Below are 22686 nucleotides of genomic sequence, written 5' to 3'. Positions count from 1 at the left end.
CCCTAATGACTTGATACAAAAAGTAAGAAAAGTAAAATTAAAGGAAATCGTTAAGAGGAGTTTCAATCATACAGGGCAATAAACATTTAGAAGTCCATGTGGAATCAGGAAGCTTTACCTTATGATGGTACGTAAGTTTGTAAACTATGTATATTCATGTGTGGAGGCCAAGGGGTTGTTAACTTGACTTTAGCATTGCTTGTCAGAAGTCGATCTCTTAGCAAGACTGATAGGCTCACCAAGTCACTAGTCAATATTTAACCTTCAAGGCAGCAATAGTATCATTTAATTCTTGGGCCTGGACCACAGGCCGTATCTGAAGGTGGCTTCAGGTATCACAGATAGAACTCAATATGTCACATAATACCACAGTAATGACATAAATTTTAGGTAAGACATAGCTGAATAAATCATATATCACTAACTGGCTCTAGTCTTGAAGACACACACACAAGCATAACACATTCCTAGATTTGATTTGTAACAAAAAGTGGATGAGAACTCCAGAAAAGTTCGATATAGTTACCATTAATTATCATTCTTTTAATTAGACTAGAAATTTTTCATTTTAAAGTTGTCATTAAGCAATCACTTTTATTGTACACCTTTCCAAATACTAAAGTACTTAGTGTCATGGTTAGTATTGCCTTGAAAGATATATGATTGCCTGTACTAATTCTTTTAAGAATTGTGGACTCTCTATTTTCTGAATTTCTGGGTAAAAATCTGGGTCTCTAAATTCATTTTAAAAAACTCTTATATTATTAAAATATTGTGTTTTGTGCTTACATACCATCAATTATATCTATATAAAGTTTTACAGGTAAAACTTATCTGAAAATTTTGAAAATATTAGATGTTTTAATCAATCTGTAGGTCTTCTATTTTTGATAAAATATATGTTCATTTTTATTCTGCTTTCCTTTATTTGTATTTAGCTTTGGCATGCCAGTGCCACCCACAGATAATGTGTACCTTTTATATATGCTAGAATGATATGTCATGATTACCCACATTTTGTGACCTTAAAAGTGCTTTTTGTGTTTTACAAAAGGTGTCATTTAATCAAGATATTCAAGTCTGAGATCTCTGCCATCTGCTAGGCAGCCACAAAGCGGCAACCATGTGTGAGTGCATCCTCATCCGTGTTGGCCAGGTGGGTGTCCAGATCGGCAATGCCTGTTAAGAGCTCTGTTGCCTAGAAGGTGGCATCCAGCCTGATGGCCAGATGCCAAGTGACAAGACCATTGGAGCTGGTGGTGGGGTTAGCGGAGATGAGTCCTTCAACACCTTCTTCAGTGAGACAGGCACTGGCAAGCATGTACCCAGGGTAGTGATTGTAGATCTGGAGCCAAGAGTCACCGATGAAGTTTGCACTGGTAACTACCGCCATCTTTTTCATCCTGAGCAGCTCATCACAGGCCAGGAAGATGCTGCCAATAACTATGCCGATGGACACTACATCGTTGGCAAGAAAATCATTGATCTTTTCTTGGACCAATTGTGCCTTCATGGTTGACAATGAAGCCATCTATGACACCTGTCATAGAAACCTCCATATTGAGCACATAACCTATAATAACCTGAATTGGCTGACAGGTTAAATTGTGTCCTCCATCATTGCTTCCCTCAGATTTGATGGAGCCCTCAATGTTGATATGTATGAATTCCTGACCAAATCAATGTCCTATCCCTGCATCCCCTTCCCTCTGGCCACATATGCCCCGTCATCTCTGCTGACAAAGCCTATCATGAACAGCTTTCTGTAGCAGGGATCACAAATACGTGCTTGGAGCCGGCCAACCAGTTGGTGAAATGTGACCCACACCAGGGTTAAATACATGGCTTACTGCCTGTTTTACCATCGCAGTGTGGTTCCCAAAGATGTCATTGCTGCCATTGCTACCATCAAGACCAACTGTATCATGCAGTTTGTAAGCTGATGCCCTGCTGGCTTCAAAGTTAGCATTAATTACCAGACTCCCACTGTGGTACCTAGTGGAGACCTGGCCAAAGCACAGCGAGCTGTGTGCATGCTGATCAACACTACAGCTATTGCTGAGGCCTGTGCTCGCTTGGCCCACAAGTTTGACCTGCTGTATGCCAAGTGTGCCTTTGTTCACTGGTACATGGGTGAGCGCATGAAGGAAGAAGAGTTTCTGATACCCGTGAGGACATGGTTGTCCTTGAGAAGGATTATGAGGAGGTTGCTATGGATTCTGTTGCAGAAAAGGAATACTGAAGTTAAAATATCAGAACAGCCCCGCTGGTGTGGCTCAGTAGTTCAGCACCAACCAGACCGATGAACTAGGAGGTTGCAATTTGATTCCCAGTCAGGGCACATGCCCGGGGTGTGTGCTTGCTTCCCAGTAGGGGCGTGCAGGAGGCAGCCAATTGATGATTCTCTCTCATCAGTGATGTCTCTATTCCTCCCTCTGAAATAAATAAAAATATATTTAAAAATATCAAAATGGTGCTCCTTTTGCAGGAAAACTTATTCTGTTTTAAAAATAGAAAAATTGTGATCTGATTAGTTAATTTGTATGTAGCAATGTATACTTTCATGTACAATTACCGACATATGTTTTAATACACAATACTCTGTATAGATCCAACCTACCTGTTTCTCTGATGGTTTTGAATGAAGTATTCCTTGTCTTTCAAAAAAAAAAATATTTTCAACTCTGAGAAACCTAAAGCAAGTTGTTAACTATTATGATCCTTTTTTCTCACCTGAAAATTTACCAAAGAAATCAGTCAACTTTACATGTAAACACTCACCGAGGTTATATTTATTGATTTGAGAGAGGAAGGGAGAGCTGAGAGAGAGAGAGAGAGAGAGAGAGAGAGAGAGAGAGAGAGAGAGAGAGAGAGGAGAGAGAGAGAGAAGCATCAATGTGAGAGAGAAACATCGATTGATTGCCTCCCATACTCTCCCTGACTGGGGATTGAATCCACAACCTAGGTATGTGCCCTGACAGGGAATTGAGCCCACAACCTTTTTGTTGAACAGTATGACACTCTAACAAACTGAGCCACTTGACCGAGATTACTTTTTATTTTTTATAAATTTAAAATGAAATATTATTTGTGAATGAATTTATCACTGTACCTGGGAAATTATTGAGGCCTAACAAATATTATCATTATTTCTTCTTTGAGCTTTATCTAATAATTCTTCATTATCATCCCTATAGATATTGCTAGTATTTCTAGGTATATCTCTATAGTTATAATTTTGATCAAAAACTTTATTTTGGGAAATTAATCAAATAATGGTTTTATGTTACTTCAGATTTTTTTTCTAGAATTTTAATGTATACTACTTGAAAGTAGACTCAAAGTAAGTATGAAATTTTGGCAAACAGACATTTGAACAGAAGTCTGCCCAATACTATAATAAAACACATTAATAAAACAATCATATACTCTATAATAAAACTCATTTGAGCATTACCAATTTTCCTTGCTTTGCTTTGTGTATAGCCAGCGCAGCCATGGAGAGGACAATTTGAGTGAGGGATAAAGTTGATGGCCCACATTCTTAAAAAATGAAGCATATTTATTTTTATTTAAATATTCTTACATGATTCCATGTGTGAATAATTTATGAATAAATGAAATATTTTCTCACAGTACGCGGGCTAGTTACAGAACTGGCATCATTTTACATTTTAATTTATGTATGAACATATTAAGGCATTTACAAAATAATTTGAGAATACTAGTTTTAAAGATCCACATAAAAATAAAACAACCTATTAAAAAAGAAGATTGAAATAAGAGTTTTTCTGGACACCTGCCAGGAATTTGGTGAAAGTGTCTTGAAATTGTCTTATTGATATGAAAGTTTTGCATACATATGATACAACAGCGCGTTTGCTTAGATTACTCTTTAGCAAACACGAGGTATGTTTTACAAAATATGTTGAATGAGTACACGGTCAGCTAGCAAGATTTCTAGAGGTCATTCTTACACAAACAGTTCTGTTCAGGTAAATGACCCCTTACATCCAGGGTCCACACCATGTATGGTCACACACAGTTAAACTTGGTCTCAGGTGAACCATTTGAATAATGGCATGACAATTTTGTGGTCTTACCTGCATATATATATATTCTTCTACTCTGAATATTGACACTGGATAACAAGAATTCTTATACTTCATTTCTTTTCAACAATATATATGTTCTCTTGTATAAGATGCCAGAAACTAATTCCTCAAGATGGGAAATAAAAAGGAAGATGGAGGTAGATTTAAGACTAATACTTGATGTAGGTAGATATGTGGACAATTACAACAATAAACAAACTTTTCACACCTTCTCTATATTAGAATGAAGAGTAGAGTGAAAATACAAATCTACATTTATTTTGTAAATGTTTTCTTTTTGTTTTTTAAATATAATAATTAATATAAACACGTAAAAGTGGAAGAGAAGAAAACTAAACATCTAGAAATCTAACTAGCCTATTTAATTTTTTCCCTGCATTACTTTTTAAGCTAGGTGTTATATTACTGTACTTTTAAGCCTTCCCATATGCATTTAATGTTATGCCAGGAGTCTTTGTTCATGTAACTGCATTCATCAAGATGTGCATAATATCCCATTGAGGGAATAATTGAAAGAACTGTTTATTGTTACAGACTTAGTATTTTCTCTTCATCTTAATATTTATTAATCATTAATCTTAGGCCACACATCACAATAAGAGTCTCTATGTTGTAACTTATGTAAGGATTATTTTCAGTTATTCCTCATATTAAATAATGCTATGGTGACAACATTATGCTTGTATTATTTTACATTTTCTCTATTATATTTTGTGATTGAAGTACCAGAAGCAGAATTACCATGCCAAAAGTTATAAATGTTTCTTGACGCTGATTTTATATTGTACATATATTTTATAAAACACTTGTATGAAGTTCCACATACTAAACAAGTTGTACCAAGTTATAATGCTACCAACTTTATGGGAGAGTAGTCCTTTCAGCATTTCTACTTCTTAATCAAACACTTAGCAAGTTCATAGATAAACTTCTATAAATATATGAACAATTCAGGTTATATTCTCAATCAGGATACCTAGAATGCTGAAGGAAAGACATACATTTTACTAAAATTGACATAAAGTTAACTCTTTTCTATCTTTACTCATTTTTTCCAGGGACCATGAGCAAGCACTCTACAGTGTACAGGAAAACTAAAATGAGCAATAAAGGCTTACCAATTAACAAAGCATCTTTTATGCTAGATCTCCTAAATGCATTTAATATTTCACTGTCACTCTAGCCATTTATTGTGTCTATTTTTGATAAAGAAATTTATCAAAAATAAATTTAAATTGGAATAAAAAATAGTAATATCCCAAATGTCACATATCTAGTAAATAGAGGATCTAGAATCCAAGCCCTGGAGTATATACTTCCAAATTTTTGTTATATTAATACTAGAGGCCTGGTGCACGAAATTTGTGCATGGGGAGTGGAGGTTCCTCAGTCTGGCCTGCACCCTCTTGTAATTTGGGACCCCTTGGGGGATGTCTGACTGCAGTCAGATCCCTTCAGTTTTGGGCCTAAACTGGCAGTCGAACAGCTCTCTCACAATCCTGGACCATTGGCTCCTAACCGTTCACCTGCCTGCCTGCCTGATTGCCCCTAAACACTCTGCCTGCCTGCCTCATTGCCCCTAATCACTCGCCTGACTGCCTGATCACCCCTAACTGCTCACCTGCCTGCCTGATCATTCCTAACCACTCAACTGCCTTCCTAATTGCTCCTAACTGCCTCTGCCTTTGCCTCACCCCCACTGCTACGGCTTTGTCCAAAGGATGTCAGGAATGACATCTGGAATGAGGTCCGGAAGTTCATTTGGCTGCCCAGTCTAATTAGCATATTATGCTTTTATTATTATAGATGTAATTTAAACTATATAAGGGCAGGTGGTAAACATATTACTTTTTTATTTTATTTTTTTAGAGACACTCTAGTTGTCTTTCTTTTTTATGTTTTTTATTGATTTTTTTAGAGAGAGAGGAAGGGTGAGGGATAGAGAGATAGAATCATCAAAGAGAGAGAAACATCATTAATCAGCTGCCTCTTGCATTATCCCCACAGGGAATTAAACTCACAACCGGGGCATATGCCCTGACCAGGAATCAAACCAGTGACCTCTTGGTTCCTGGATCGATGCTCAACCACTGAGCTAGCTACACAGGCTGGGCATTTTATTTTTATTTTTAATACATTTGCTTAGCTTACATGATTTGGCACAAGATTATATCAAATAATTTAACTTTATAAGGAATCCCACTTTTGTTCATACAATTTGGTATAAATATCCAATTGTAAACATTTACAGGCTTCTCATTTGTTTAACATCATTTTTATTTCATCTAAATTAAGAGCAAATAAATGTCCTGTCAATAATATTTTGTAGGTCATAGCCTTTCATTTTTATCATAGAAGAGTAATATTTTTAGGCAGCTGACAGTTCAAGATCCCAAAGAGAAAATGCTAAAAGAAATAAAAGTATCTATTTGTGGTTGAAGATTCTGCTTCCCTTGAATTTCTGTTGTAATATGTTGAAAATATAGACCACGAGCCCTCTCAAAACTCTGTACTGGCAAACAACTTTTTCTTTCACCTTTGAAATGTTGCAACTAACATTTAAGAAAAAATACACACAGATATTTAAACAGAATTATATTTTTGTGAGTGCTTGATAAGAATGTGGTTTTCAACTACCATGTGTAATTTTAATACGGTTAGGAAGAGTTTTTGGTGTGTGTTTTTAAAATAAGCCACAAATCATATATTTTATTCTTTCATTACTGCATAATACAAAGACCAACATGCTGTTCTCTCTGCTATCAGTTAATAAAATATTTCCTGAATAATTTAACTTCCTTACAAATTCAAACCATTTTTGTTTTTATCATTTTTTCTGTCAACAGTAAAATCCCACAGGGAAACACTATTTATGTTCATGTTTGCTTTTATTTAAAATTGTTTGATTTTAAAAGGTGTAGCATGAGCAGCACTGTGTTTGTTCAACTCTGGCTGATATATGTTATTATGGGTTGACTTTGAGTAAATTGCCATCTTGTTTGCTTAGAAAAAGAAAGATAGAGCTAATTGAATGAAAACAGCATACAAAGGATTACAACAGTCCATTTTCTTTATTTGAAATATGTCAACACTGAAATATGACTTTGAAAGTACTGTATGTAAAATATAGCAAAGATTAAAATGGTTGTTGAGGATATCTTTTGTTTAAAAAATGGTAATTTACATGCAACAAACCACATTAATTTTCTGTGCAAAGCACATTTTATATTTCCAAAGAAAGTTATTGACTTAATATTCATAGAGGCATTTTTGTTGTTTTAAATTGTTGCATTATCACTTCTGCTTTAGAGTGTGAATGTTTTCTTCATATTAATAAAAAACTTGGAAAGCATACATACTTACTGTCAAATGTCCTTATAGTTAATGAAGTATTATATTTTCCTTCACTTTGTTAGAGAATATTTCTTAATGCTATTAACTTCTCTTAAGTTTTGACAATATTTTTAATTTTGTTTATAGAATTTAAAGACAAATAATAAAGTAATCAAAAAGATGACTGAGCTTTTGAAAAGATGTGCAATACTGGTAAAGATAAGCAATTCCTGTATAGTGTCTATTCTACTTATCTATTTTCAGATTACATCACAAAATGCATCAATTTAAACAATATCTCACACTAATTGTTGTAAATAACTAAATTTTGTAAATCATTATTTTGTTCTGCAACTATTTTTTAAGTGAAATTTTTGAAATACTGCAAAGTACTTTAAACTTGTGTGATTAAGTTTCTCCTTTCATTGGGTTCTCTAAATTAACCAAATGATCCAATCAACAAGGCAACCATTGTTTGTTAATCTGAATTACGTAGGCTTCAAACTCAACCCAAATGTTGCTGCTTAGTTTGTAGATGTGCACTAAAAATAATCTTTTGCCCTAGATCAGTTGATGGCGAACCTTTTGAGCTCGGCGTGTCAGCATTTTGAAAAACCCTAACTTAACTCTGGTGCCGTGTCATAGTAAAATAAAGACTTGTATTTTTGATATTTATTTTATATATTTAAATGCCATTTAACAAAGAAAAATCAACCAAAGAAATGAGTTCGTGTGTCACCTCTGACACGTGTGTCATAGGTTCGCCATCACTGCCCGAGACAAAAGTTATCCCCTGAATAATCCTTTCTCTTCACCTTCCTTTGTAGTGTCATCACGCTACAGTTTATGCCAGGTCTCCTCTCCTGCTAGTCTTCAATAGAAGGGTTTTTGAAAATATATTTTTATTAGTTTCAGAGAGGAGGGGAGAGGGAAAAAGAGATAGAAACATCAATGATGAGAGAGAATCATCGATCAGCTGCCTCCTGCACGCTTCCCCCCACACCCCGGTACTGAGTCCACAACCCAGCCATGTGCCCTTGACTAGAATTGAACCTGGGACCCTGCAGTCTGCAGGATGACGCTCTATCCACTGAGACAAACCAGCTAGGGTTTCAATAGGAGGGTTTTATTTTTTCCTCTGGATGGTTTGTCCTAACCTTAAATTGATGAAGAATTCCCTCAGAATTTATTTTATTAATCTGATAAACTTGCCTATGTGTTTCTAATTGTAAATGTTTATATTGGATTGCCATATCATTTGAAGTATAACCTATTTGCATTCTACCCATCCCTATATAGAATCAAGGATCAAGGTAAACTGAGAAGATAAGTATTTGTAAGCTAGAGAAGCCTTCCTTGCCAGACCCCATGCTCAGGTACTTAGAGGTGTTGGCACTGCTGTTGGGAAGCTTCCGTTTTCAAGAAAGTTTCAAGACAGAAATCAGAACACACTGTGGGAGGTCAAGGCCGAAACTTCACCATGATGAAGACTGTCCCGTATCCTGTCTTATCAACTGCTCTCTCCTCTCACATGTACTTTTACTTGAAAGAACACATCTTAAACATGTCTTATGGCCTGTGAAGGTTTTATTTATGATAATGGGTAAGCCCATTGTTTCTTTAAAATAAATTATTTTGTTAAATAGAGGCATATTCTTGGACACCTTTGGTCAAACCACTTATAGATGTGGCGATCGCTAACACTGACCGTATCATTGGAAACAAATGAGATGAACTCAAGTACCTGATGTGAGGTTCTGTGTATGCAGACCTTCCAGATGTCAAATTTCATAGATTGCACTAAACTACTATGTTTTTTGCAAGGTTCTTGTGAAATATCTCTTTGCCCAGAATTTGCATTTACTGAAGAAGGAAACAGGACCTGTTGCTCTACACTCTGCGTGCCTCAAGACACTTACTTGGTTAGAGTCCTATAGCTCTTGAGACAGAATTTAAATTCAAACTTGACCCAGGCTTTCAGAGTGTTAATCAATAATACTGGATGGATGGGTAAATGGATGGGCATGGGCTGATGGATAAATGAATGACTATATGCATGTGTATGTCTGTATGCATCTACGTATACACACTTCTTGAATACGTGAATATATAAATAGGATTCTGGATATACAGCATATTTATGTATTTACATATTTTTGAAATAAAAATTTGTGCAGAATAATAAATTCTTTTAAAAAATATTTGAAGCCTGCTGTTTTAATTTCAATTCATCTTACATGAGTCTACGCCTTAGCATGTATGAGATGGTAGAGAGACTATAAACAAAATAATTGGAACAGTTAAGCTGTTCTTTTAGTATGTGCTTGAGACCTTCCTAAAGGCAGGACAAAGTCTTGGAATTTTTTCTGCCTCTAATGCCAGCACAGTCAATGGCATGTAATTCAAAATGGTTTTTAATATGTATTGTTTAATTCAAATATTTATTGGTATAAGTGAGAAAACTAAGTTTTAGATTACAAATTACGTTTAATCACACTATCTTACAATCTTAGTGTCAAGTAGTAAGTATCAAAACCTAAATTATATTACATAAAATAATTTTTGTTTTCTTTTCCAGGAATTGTTCTCAGATAACTGATGTGGTCATTGACTTTAATAACTACCCAGTAGTTTTAAAAGACTACTCAGCTATAGGATTGTGTTCATATATATGGTCAAGAATTAATGCATTTTATAGTCATCAATTCCAAAGGTTATTCCTTTTGAAGACAAAGTTGCTCAATAGATTTAAGAAGGTACTCCAGCAACTGACGAAGGTGATGGTTGCATTTAAAAACAAAACTAACTGCCCGGCTGGGATGGCTTAGTGGTTGAGCATTGACCTATGAGCCAGAAGGTCATGGGTTTGATTCCTAGTCAGGCACATGCCCAGGTTGTGGGTTTTGATACCTAGTAGGGGGTGTACAGGACACAGGCGACCAATAATTCTCTCTCATCATTGATGTTTCTCTCTCTCTCTCTCTCTCTCTCTCTCTCTCTCTCTCTCTCTCTCTCCCTTCCTCTCTGAAATCAATAAACAAACAGACAAAATTAACCCAAACAAAGAGCTAGAATATTTTTTTAAAAAGAGAGCAACCTGCAATAGTATAGCAGACAGATACATCAGGCTACATTGTCATATTTCAGCTCCAGATCAATTAGGCTGAAGGAATCATCATAAATATCTAACATGTTTAGGTTAAAGCAAATGTTTGCGAATGACAAAGATTAAGTGATAACAACTAACTGATTGTGTACACATACATCACAGTTGTAATGCTCAGTGCTGCCATGATCATATTTGAATTTTCTTGATACTGCTAAAGAAGGAAATATTTCATCTAAAATTGTAATTATGAATTTTGTTTTATATGCTACATATTCAAGGACTAAAATCACTCAAGAAGAAAAATTGTTTCCATAAGGGAGATTACTTTTATTAGCTTAATTTTACCAAATAAGGACATTTATTTAGTTAAGCCTCTTCATAATAATATAAGTTTTGTGTTTGGATATGTTATAAAACAGTGTTTAGCTCCTTGAGTATTATGTGCATGGATAAATGTAACAAATAGAAAGAGTAGCAGCATCGGTAAATTCTAAAATATCAGCACGTCAAAAAGGTACTGATATCCAGCTTGCATGAGAGTTCCACAAATGTTTCTTTGAGAACTGAAGTTCTTTGAGAGAAGCAGCAGAAACCTTTCAGTGTTTGTTAGGAGATTTGGGTTCTTTTTTAAAGATCTCTTTTTAAAAAGAGAGCGAGAGAGAGAGAGAGAGAGAGAGAGAGAGAGAGAGAGAGAGAGAGAGATTGTTTAAGACTCTAAAGGTCTTTATTGGAATTATGCTCTTATCCTCATTTATTTTAACAAGATTTGTAATGCATTCCGGCCTTTGATCTCTTAGTTTGAAACACTGCCTGTTGTTCCATTATTCCGCCATCCATTTGCAGATAACAATACATCAGAACCTTTTTTCTTGCTACAGAAACAATGCCCTTTATTTGAGAAAGGACATTGTTTTGACAGATAAAGTAGGCATTTGATAAATTGAAACAGGTTCTGAATTATTTTGAGGGGAATGTGTGCTACATCTGTCTGCTGATTTTCCACTGAAGTAGTGCTTAACTTTCTTGTCTGTTTGTGATTTATTGAGCTACAGAAAAGGTTAGGAAAATTTCATGGCTCTTCTCACATAATTTGTAAGTGAATCAAATAGCATTTGTTAATGTTTATGAGACTTAAAAGGCAAAATCACTCCTAAATATTGATTCACAATAGATATTGTAGTGACAGCTAAAACAAAAGGAAATAGCAAACAGACTTATTATCTCCCATTAGTAAATTCCATCCTGGAAAGAAAGGAGCACTAAAATAAAACTAACATTCCAACTAGTAATTTTAAGTAGCATGGAATTTCAAATGAATCCGCATGTTAATAATTTACTCTTGGAATAGCACAGGTGTAGCAAACTATGAGCAAAACATCAAATGCCATTAGGAGTGACCTCTCATCTAAATTTTAAAAGCTTTGAAGAAAAATTATACCGATTGCCTATATTGTTTCCTTGTTAAGAATTCTACATTTAATTATAGTAGAGATTTTCCTTGAAAGGGGACTTGTAGCCAAAGACAAAAAAAACCTTCCCAATTAAAAAGTCCTTCAAAGTGCTTGGCATTCCACAAATCACAACATTTTATAGCACCATTTCAAATTAATATACTGTCTACCAAATACGAGGACAAACTCTAACATAGAAAATTGGTTTATTTTAATATACATTATAACCCTGTTCTTGTAAACTTTACCACAGACCATTCAAAATTTAAAAATCTATTTTAAAAATTTATTTTCCAATCTAGTTGTCCACTCAGTCATTAGTTTAATAGAGACAGAATTGTTATTCCCATAAACAGATGAACACATTAAGGGAGAAAATAATGAAGGTCAGAGAGTTGTGACTCCAGAACCATGCCTACGGACTGTAATTCTCCTGTCTTTCAATGGGTCACACCGCCAAGAGCTTTACAAAGCTTAAGAATTAGGTACTGTAAATGGGCACTCTACAGTAAGTGTTAAATACCTGATATGCAAAGTACCTTGTTCTTTATATCTTAGTGACAGAAACAAATAAAACAGAGTACTCTAATTGGTCTGGATCCCTGAACAATGCTATTTATTTTATTTATTTTTATTTTTTTAAAATAAATTTTATTGATTTTTTACAGAGAGAAAGGGAGAGGGATAGAGAGTTAGAAACATCGATGAGAGAGAAAAATTGATCAGCTGCCTCCTGCACACTCCCTACTGGGTATGTGCCTGCAACCAAGGTACCTGCCCTTGACCGGAATCGAACCGGGGACCCTTGAGTCTGCAGGCCGACGCTCTATCCATTGAGCCAAACTGGCTAGGGCTACTATTGATTTTAGATCTACTTTCTCTTATGAATAGCTGTTCTTGGTAAGAAGTCTGAAAGTAACATAGAAAAATATCAAACATGTAACTTATGTAAAAGCTCAAAATATGCTGTATTTTTTTTAAAGAAAAAACTATAATATGTTTACAAATAGGGCTATAAGAGAAAACAATTTCCTAGAAATTTGTACTTTAGGACAAGGCTGAGGAATGAATTAAGGAACAAGTAAAAGAATAAAATCATTGCTTCAGTAAAATCTTTCCAGTATGTATATTTTTAAAATTCCTAATCCTATATAATAAAAGGCTAATATGCAAATCGACCGAACGGCAGAACAACTGGTAGCTATGATGTGCACTGACCACCAGGGGCAGACACTCAATGCAGGAGCTGCCCCCTGGTGGTCAGTGTGCTCCCACAGGGGGAGCACCTCTCAGCCAGAAGCCGGGCTCACAGCTGGTGAGCGCAACGGCAGTGGTGGGAGCCTCTCCTGCGTCTGCAGCAGCGCTAGGGATGTCCAACTGCTGGCTTAGGCCCCTTCCACATGAGGAGCAGGCCTAAGCCAGCAGTCAGACATCCCCCAAGGGCTCCCAGACTGAGAGAGGGTGCAGCCCGGGCTGAGGGACCCCCACCCAAGTGCACAAATTTTGTGCACGGGACCTCTAGTACAGTATAAAATGGCATAGCCATGACATGTATTTAATAGCAGAAAGAAGTTATTTCCTACTAGAGGCCCAGTGCACAACATTCTTGCACTGGGAAGGGGCATCCCTCAGCCCAGCCTGCACCCTCTCACAGTCCGGGACTCTGTGGGGGATGTCTGGAGGGGTCCTGAGCACTGCCACAAAGGTGGGAGAGGCTCCCGCCACCACCACTGCGCTTGCCAGCCATGAGCCCGGCTTCTGGCTGAGTGGCACTCCCACTGTCGGAGCACACTGACCACCAGGGGGCAGCTCCTGCATTGAGCGTCTGTCCCCTGGGGGTCAGTGCATATCATAGCGACTGGTCGTTCTGCCATTCAGTTGATTTGCATATTAGCCTTTTATTATATAGGATTGCTTTTTTGTTGTTGTTGTTAATCTTCACCCAGAGACATGTTTTCCATTGATTTCACAGAGAGTGGAAGGAACAGAGGGAGGGAGGAAGGGAGGGAGGGAGGGAGAGAGAGAGAGACAGAGAGAGAGACATCAATTGGATGCCTCATAAACATGCCCCAGCCAGGGTTAGGGATCAAATCTGCAACCCAGGTACATGCCCTTGACCAGGAATTGAACCCATGACCCTTCGGTGTGCTGGGCCTATGCTCTAATCACTTTGCAACACAGGCCAGGGCCCTATTCTTTCTTAATTGTTGTCTTCTTTTCTCTAGCTTAATAGAGCAATCTTATGTCCAATCTCTCTCTCTCTCTCTCTCTCTCTCTCTCTCTCTCTCTCTCTCTCTCTCTCTCTCTCTTCTCTCTCTCTCTCTCTTCTCTCTTCTCTCTTCTTCTTCTTCTTCTTCTTCTCTCTACCATATCACCTCATTACACACACACAATTCCTAACCCTGATAATCCCAAACCACAAGTTAGCCAAGGTACTCTATCCCTGAAGATCCAAGCATGACTAAATTATAAATTGTTTATTTTCATATTTTTGTGTCACTTCAAAATAATGTAGCTTAATTTATAATTAATATATCTGTTGCCCAAATATGCAGCCATCAGGAAAATAATTACTAATTATTAGGTTGTCTTTTCCTATCCCCAACAAAGTTTTTGTATGCATACTGAAGGGTGAGAGTAGGGTATTCATTCAATTAACAAACATTTATTGAGCACTAATATGTATCAGGCAAACTGCTCATTATTGGACATGCAGCAGTGGTCAAAACACTCAAAAGTTTGCTCTCATAGAGCTTAATTCTTATATTTTAGTAGGTTTAACGCCTCCACTCTGCTCTCTTCCTTCCTTTCATCCTTTGTTCCCATCTTCCTCCTTTTCTTTACTTCCTCTGGTTTTATTTACTTATTTATTATTCATATACATAGTCACTCAATAAGTGTTTACCAGGCACTGTATAAGGCACTAGCTTAAGAAATGACAATGTTAAAGACAACTAGTAGCCTTTTAAAAGCCTATGCCATATATATAGTTGTGGGAACCATGCCAGAGAAGCCTGATAGTCAAGGCCACTTGAAGCACAGAGGCCTTGTTGGCAATACACTGGACTGTCCAAGGCCACTCTGCGCCTAGGCTAAGATACCATAAGCAGCTGCAAGGCCATAGCGATTTCAAGGTACACTGTGCACTTCTATAACCCATACGAATGATGTTACTATTGGCACGAGGCGTTCTTTAATATACTGGTTGCTGACCAGCTAGTGAGAAGATGATGAAGATGGAGAGATGGAGCTAAGAGCTGGTACTGCTGTGATGTAAGGCTAAGAGCTCATAGAGAGCTCAAATACAGCTACCATCTTAACTAGCCAGTGTGCTGTGCAGGGGAGACAGGAGAAGCTGCTGAGCCAGAGAGCTTAGGTACCCCTACCATCTGAGGCAGTGAGTCTAGGGCACTAGACTCACCCAAGGGGCCGGATCCAGCCCGTTTGAAATGAATAAAACTATTGAAAAAAAAGACCGTACCCTTTTATGTAATGATGTTTACTTTGAATTTATATTAGTTCACACAAACACTCCATCCATGCTTTTGTTCCGGCCCTCCGGTCCAGTTTAAGAACCCATTGTGGCCCTCGAGTCAAAAAGTTTGCCCACCCCTGGTCTAGGGGGTAGCGTGTGGCTGCTCAGATACAGAGACTGCTACTACTGTGTATGAAAGCTATGTATTTACCAGCGGGTGTATGGCTGCCTATATGGGATTGCTATGAAGGACTGTCTTGTCTGATGTCTTGTGGCCACTGGCATCTGAAACAAAGACTCATTCTTTTTTTTTTTTTTAAATATATTTTATTGATTTTTTACAGAGAGGAAGGGAGAGGGATAGAGAGTTAGAAATATCGATGAGAGAGAAACATTGATCAGCTGCCTCCTGCACACTCCCCACTGGGGATGTGCCCACAACCAAGGTACATGCCCTTGACTGGAATCGAACCTGGGACCCTTGAGTCCACAGGCCGATGCTCTATCCACTGAGCCAAACTGGTCAGGGTGAAGACTCATTCTTATACACCCACAGCTTCTCATGGTTTTTCCATCTAGGACCCGACATCCAAGGAGGTCCAGCCCTAGGCAGAGGGGCTCAGACCCAAACCTGTAATTAGTGAGCAGAGGATAAAGGAGGAACTTGGACTAAGTTCCCAACAGTTGGTACAATGGGCAAGGTTTGAGAAGGACCTGCCCTGGCGTAGTCAGTAGGAATTTAAGACTACATGGCCTCAGAGCAACTCCGAGCAGCAGTGCTAAGAAGTGCTCCTGCCGTATCTGACAATAATCTAATTTGTTTTTATTATATAAACTAAAATGTGATCTATATTCCACAACAACCACCTCTCTGTCTGGGGCCTGATAATAATTCATCTAATGAGCCTTTTTAAGATTGCATACTGTGAAGCAGAAGAAGATGTTTTCACATGATGTGGGAGCCCACACTATGCATCTAATAAAAACATGAAGTAGCATATTTATGCACACACATATACTCCTATTTATTTTTAACCAAAAATAATAAATTATATAATATTACTTCTTATTTAGTTTCCTTACATTTTTAGCATCATGGGGCCATTTTAGTGAACTGCCTATGTATCTGTTATTTTTTGTTTATTTAAAATAGAGGAATTATATCCAACTAAAAAGCTTCTGCACAACAAAGGAAACTGATAACAAAACAAAGAGGCAGCCAATCATATGGGAGATGATATTTGCAAACAGTAGCTCTGACAAAGGTTTATGTTCTAAAATATATAAAGGACTCATAAAACTCAACACCAAACAAACAATCCAATCAAAAAGTGGGCAGAGTACATGAGGGTTCCTTTTTCTCCGCATCCTCGCCAGCACTTGTCATTTGTTGATTTGTTGATGATAGCCATTCTGACAGGTGTGAGATGGTACCACATTGTCGTTTTGACTTGCATCTCTCAGATGATTAGTGACTTTGAGCATGTTTTCATATGTCTCTTGGCCTTTCTTCTGTCTTCTTTCGAAAAGTACCTATTTAGGTCCGTTGCCTATTTTTTTATTGGATTGTTTATCTTCCTTTTGTTAAGTTGTATGAGTTCCCTGTAAATGTTGGAGATTAAACCCTTATCAGAGGTAACATTGGCAAATATCTTATCTTCTCCCATGCAGTGGACTTTCTTGTTGTTTTGTTGATGGTTTCTTTTGCTGTGCTAAAGCTTTTTATTTTGATGTAGTCCCATTTGTTATTTTCTCACTGCTGGTGGAAATGCAGACTGGTGCACTCACTGTGGTGAACAGTATGGAGTTTCCTCAAAAAACTAAAACTGGAACTCCCATTTGACCCAGTGATCCCACTTCTAGGAATATATCCCAAGAAACTAGAAACACTGATTAGAACGGATATATGCAACCCTATGTTCATAGCAGCACAATTCACCATAGCTAAGATTTGGAAACAGCCTAAGTGCCCATCAGTAGATGAGTGGATTAAAAAACTGTGGTACATCTACATGATGGAATACTATGCTGCAGTAAAAAGAAGGAGTTCTTACCATTAGCAACAGCATGGATGGAACTAGAGAGCATTATGCTAAGTGAAATAAGCCAGTCAGAAAAAGATACATATCACATGATCTCATTCATTTATGGAATATAATGAACAACATATACTGATGAACAAAAACAGATCCAGAGACAGAGAAACATCGATCAGACCATCAAACCTCAGAGGGAAGGTAGGGGAGGGTGGGGGTAAGGGGGAGAGATCAACCAAAGGACTTATATGCATGCATATAGGACTAACCAATGGACACAGACACCCAGGGGGGTGAGGGCATGAGTGGGAGGGATGAGGAGAGGGTAATGTAGGGATAAGGACACATATGTAATAACTTAATCAATAAAGAAATTAAAAAAAAAAAGTGGGCAGAGGACCTGAAAATACACCTCTCCCAAGAAGATATATGAACAGCCAATACATATAAAAGATGTTCAACCTCACTAGAAATTTGGGAAATGCAAATGAAAACTACAATGAGATACCACCTCACACCTGTTAGAGAAGCCATTATCAATAAAACAAGCAATAACAAGTGTTGGAGAGGTGGTAGAAAAATGGGAACCCTCACTGCTGTGGGAATGTAGTCTGGTACAACCGCTATGGAAAGCAGTCTGGTGATTCCTCAAAAAATTAAGAATAGCGCTAGCATAGGACCCAGCAATTCTTCTCCTGAGTATATACCTGAAAAACTCAAAATCATGTATTCACAAAGCTATATGCACCCTATGTTCATTGAAGCCTTATTCACGGTGGCCAAAACATGGCAACAACCAAAGTGTCCTATGATAGAGGACTGGATAAAGATCATGTGGTACATATACACAATGGAATATTACCGGCCATAAGAAAAGATGAAATAGTGTCATTTGCAACAGCATGGATGGTCCTTGAGTACATTATCTGAACTGAAATAAGTCAGACAGAAAAACCAAGAACCATATGATTTCACTCATATGAGGGATATCAAACTGAAACTCATGAACACAAACAGCAGTGTAGTGATTGCCAGAGGGAAGGAGGTGGGGGGAGAATGGGGTCCTAATATATGGTAACAGGAGAAGCTCTGACTTTGGGTGGTGGGTACATGGTGCAATATACAGATCTTGTAACAGAAACCACACCTGAAACCTATATGTTCATGTTGATCAATGTCACCCCAATCAATTTAAAATAAATAAATAAAATAGAGGAATTAAAGACTCATTTTCTACTACTGTAGAGAAACCACTGTACTTTACCAAAACATAGATTAACATCCATGCTGCCAGCGAATGCAGACTTTCTTCCCTTCTGTAATGCAGTGGCCACTCTTGTTCCGTCTGTCCCCTATCCCTTCATGCACATGGAGCAATTTATATTTTCATAAGTCAGTAGAAGGTTTTTTCTCCATGGATTTTTTTTAAATTTTACTTATAATGTCTCCAATCCAAATTTTTTCAACTGTGGCCATATTGACAATTTAGCACAGATAATAATTTGGGGTGGGAGGGTGGGTGCGAAGAGGGTGGATCTGTCCTTAGGACTGTAGGACATGCAGCAGCACCCCTGGCCTTACCCACTGGATGTGAGTAGCACCACCAACCTTATCCACTTGTGACAAACAAAAATATCCCCAAACAATGCCAAGTATTTTTTGAAATGCCACGTTTTCAGTTGGTTGAGAATCATTGCTCTAATCCAATGCCATTTGCCAGTCAATAGCTACTCATTCTTTAAGATACACCTTAAGTATAAGTTCTCTGAAGCTCTTGTTGGTCCTTTTTTTTTGTTTTTTGTTTTTTTACATATGAAGACTCCAGGCTCTGTGTTTCCAATGTAAATTGTTTGCTTCCTCTTGTTTCAATCATTCATGTAATTGTACTCTATACTGGAATACAAATTTTCCAAGGGGAAAATATATTTTCTTATATACCTTTGCAGGCCTAAAGCCTGTTGATAGTAAATGTTTACTGCACAAATTCATAAATGAAGGGGTGGGGGAGAATAAATAATTTTTTCAAATGCAGATTGGTTAGGAATAAATTACCCTGTAAACAAATTGTTATCCAAGTCCATGGATGTGCTATTTTTAGGTAACAAAGAAGATAGGACTTTGAAAACTTGTAAGCTACTCTGCAAAAGAAAGCAGCTACAATCTACCTAACAATATCCTTTCTAATTGTTTGTTATGGAATCAACAGCATGCAATCAATTTCAATTTATGTTATATCAAAGGGGAAGGTTACAGATTCCCAGGCTATATAAAGTATTAGCATCATCTGTAGAAACATTCATAGTGTCTTAAAACCTATGTTTACCTGTGTGTATGTGAAAGAGAAACTACCATTGAATTATGAGGGCTTGTTGCTATTGTAATAAGAAATTTGAATTAGGTTATAAGAATGCATATGAGCAGTATTTTCTAACTTAACTAATATTTACATTGGCTATCAATAAAATTTATTTTTGTGCCATACTTTGTTACAAGAAATAATATTTCTTTTGTACGTATTCCCATCAGGCATAAAAGACAAATATGTACCATCAACTGATGAAAACTAATTTCAAATGACTTCTGCTCAGACTAATGTGAAAACTGGAGTTGTAATTATAAATTGCTTATACTTTTTAGAACTGAGCTCCAGTTTTATATTTCCTGTAAACCAGATAATTATTTAAAGAAGATTTTTATACACTTTGCACGTATATCTCTATAATACTCTTTCAATTATTTTTCCAATATTTTTCATTCTCAAAAAGCAACAACATTTTAGCAATAACATACAAAACTTTTTTTTTTCTCTTACACAGAAAGTCAAATGAGTAAAATCTATTTCTAAACAGGTATTATTTTATGAGAAAATTACTATGATTTCCTCAAACTTTTAAAATTATAATCATTTTTTATGCTTCAACTTTTTAAAGAAAGCTTCTATAATTGGCTTATGTTCAAAGGACATGAAATAACTGTGCATTCATTAAGACGTCAATTACATTTCAGAAATAATTTTAAAAGTAGAAAACAGAAGAAAGAATGTTGAAAAATGTAATTAGAAACAAGAGCCCTATTGCTACTGAATGAAATGTCAAGCTAGATGCCCCCAAATGGCAAGTAGTTTAAACATTAAGTTATTCTTTTTAAGGGTACTGTAGGCAAAGACACATTTTTATGCATTAGGGAAAAATGCTGTAAGAGTTCTAGCAGCACAGTAGCATTATAGTTTCTATTGCCTCAGTTTACCTATTCACACGTTTAATTAATAGGAATTAGAATAGTGTACCCCCAAGTGCAGAAGATTAAAACAGTCCAGGTATCAAAATGAGGTAACATTGATGATTTTAAATTACTCCATTTTGCTTCATATTAGACCTGGGTCCACTATATCCCCACAATAATGACCCATATTAACTCTGACTTGCGTCACACTTACGTGATGTGGAATTAATATAGTAGAAATTCTAGAATGTGACCACTCAGTGTTCAAATGACTGGGGAATATTTTCCTCTGCTTTTCCTAAGGACAGACTTGCAGTTGACACATGGTTTCACAACTGTGCAAGGTGCTTTGGGATGAGCATCCTCTTGTGTTTGCCTTAGCCTTACTAGCTTTGTGAAATTTGTTACATTATCAAATTTCACCAAGTTTGAGTTTCCTTACTGGTGCAAGGAAGAATAGAGTCATCCGTTGTAAAGAACATAAACTAAAACTTGAGTGAATGCCGAGATTAATATGGCCCCTGTATGAGGTGACATTCAAAAATTAGATAAGCACCATATGATTTCATTCATATGTAGGATTTAATGAACGAACTGACCTAAAGAGAAAAATACAGACAATCTCATAAATAGAGATCAGGCTGACAGCTCTGATGTGTGTGTGTTGGTGGTGGAGGAGAGGGGAATGAGAGATTGAGGAAAAGAGAGAAACAAAAAGAAAGAACTCATGAAAAAAATGATTAAAATGCTGAATTTAACAATTTACAATGGCTATAATTTGGAAACAGTCTAAGTACCCATCAGCAGATGAGTGGATTAAAAAACTGTGGTACATCTACACAACAGAATACTATACTGCTGTAAAAAAAAGAAAGAACTCTTACCATTTGCAACAGCATGGATGGACCTGGAGAGCATTATGCTAAGCAAAATAAGCCAGTCGGAGAAAGATAAATATCACATGATTTCATTCATTTGTGGAATATAATGAACAACATAAACTGATGAACAAAAATAGATCCAGAAGCATCGAACAGACCGTCAGACTGCAGGGGGAAGGCAGGGGAAGGGGGGAAAGGGTAAGGGGGGCGGCGTAATACCAGACAAACCAAAGGACTTGTATGCATGTATACTAGTATAAGCATAGCCAATGGGCACAGACAATTGGGGGGTGAGGGCATATGCTGGGGTTTGGGGTGGCCGGGGAGAGGTCAACCGGGGGGTGGGGGTGAGGAGACATATGTAATACTTTAAGCAATAAGGAATTTAAATTTAAAAAAAATAAAATCAAACCAAAAAAATACAAATCTCAAAAATAAACATTGAGCAAGATGTGAGAGAGGGATCCACACTCGTCAACATGCGGTACCGCAAGAGACTAGGAGAAAATGTCCCTAGTCAGTTTCTCAAAGCCCTCTAAAATTACTCGATAAGTTTTGAACTTCCTGTGGTCAATGCACTTCTACATTATTCACCCAAGTCTTGACCAGTGACCGTGGCCTTGCCATGCTTCCTCCCTGCTGCCCTTCTTTTCTTCTTTTCCCCTTCCTAAGATACAATCAGATGCTGAGAAAAAGTCATCGTGAGACGAGGACAAAAGTCAACCCAGAATAGTCCCAGTTTCTATATGTCGTAAGCATGCCTTATCGACACCTCCGTATCTGAGGATCCTTAGACAGCAAAGTCTTCTTTAAACATTATCAAACATCAAAACAGATTTAGATTTATTATTTTAGTCTTCTGCTAAATGCCCAAATGCCATTATTACTTCAAAGTGCACTATGCTTATTCCTCTAGACTCTAGAGTTAGAATACATGATTCTCAAAAACATAAAATCCTTTAGGAACCTTCTTTTTCAGTGATATATAGCATATAATTGTCAAGGGTATGTGCTAATTTTGTGTCCACTTTATGGGATATGACAGTGGGAGGTAGCTTATAATT

General features: G+C 37.0%; 1 pseudogene; it reads left to right on the top strand.

Moving 5' to 3' along the window:
- Nucleotides 1-1123: 1123 nt before the first annotated feature.
- On the top strand, nt 1124-2242 carry LOC118650422 (annotated as a pseudogene).
- The last annotated feature ends 20444 nt before the right edge of the window (nt 2243-22686 follow it).

The sequence above is a fragment of the Myotis myotis genome, unplaced genomic scaffold (assembly GCF_014108235.1).
Source record: "Myotis myotis isolate mMyoMyo1 unplaced genomic scaffold, mMyoMyo1.p scaffold_m19_p_3, whole genome shotgun sequence".
Taxonomy (NCBI): Eukaryota; Metazoa; Chordata; class Mammalia; order Chiroptera; family Vespertilionidae; genus Myotis; species Myotis myotis.
This window is presented reverse-complemented; position numbering and strand designations above follow the sequence as displayed.